A 204-nucleotide genomic window follows, 5' to 3' on the forward strand; every position below is an offset into this window, starting at 1 on the left:
ACTTCTCCTTCACATCTCCTATTCATGATTCAAGGACTTTCTTCTCCCCTTAAAGACAAGAGTTATGCAATTTGGGAGTCTTTTAGATAGACCCACTGAAGGGGTACTCCAATTGCCTCACCCAGTGTCCCTGTTCAGCATGGAAGAAGTCAGAGCAGTCTGCGTCCTGATTCCCTATTGGCAATTTGGGTAACCCCTTCAGAG

At 46.1% G+C, this 204-nt stretch overlaps 1 protein-coding gene across 2 annotated transcripts in view; it reads right to left on the minus strand.

Moving 5' to 3' along the window:
- Mypn (myopalladin) overlaps positions 1 to 204 on the minus strand; it is a 106,112-nt gene that overhangs the window by 4,527 nt on the left and 101,381 nt on the right. The gene's annotated exons all lie outside the window — the stretch shown is intronic.

This window comes from Nannospalax galili, unplaced genomic scaffold (assembly GCF_000622305.1).
Source record: "Nannospalax galili isolate Female #2095 unplaced genomic scaffold, S.galili_v1.0 scaffold156, whole genome shotgun sequence".
NCBI lineage: Eukaryota > Metazoa > Chordata > Mammalia > Rodentia > Spalacidae > Nannospalax > Nannospalax galili.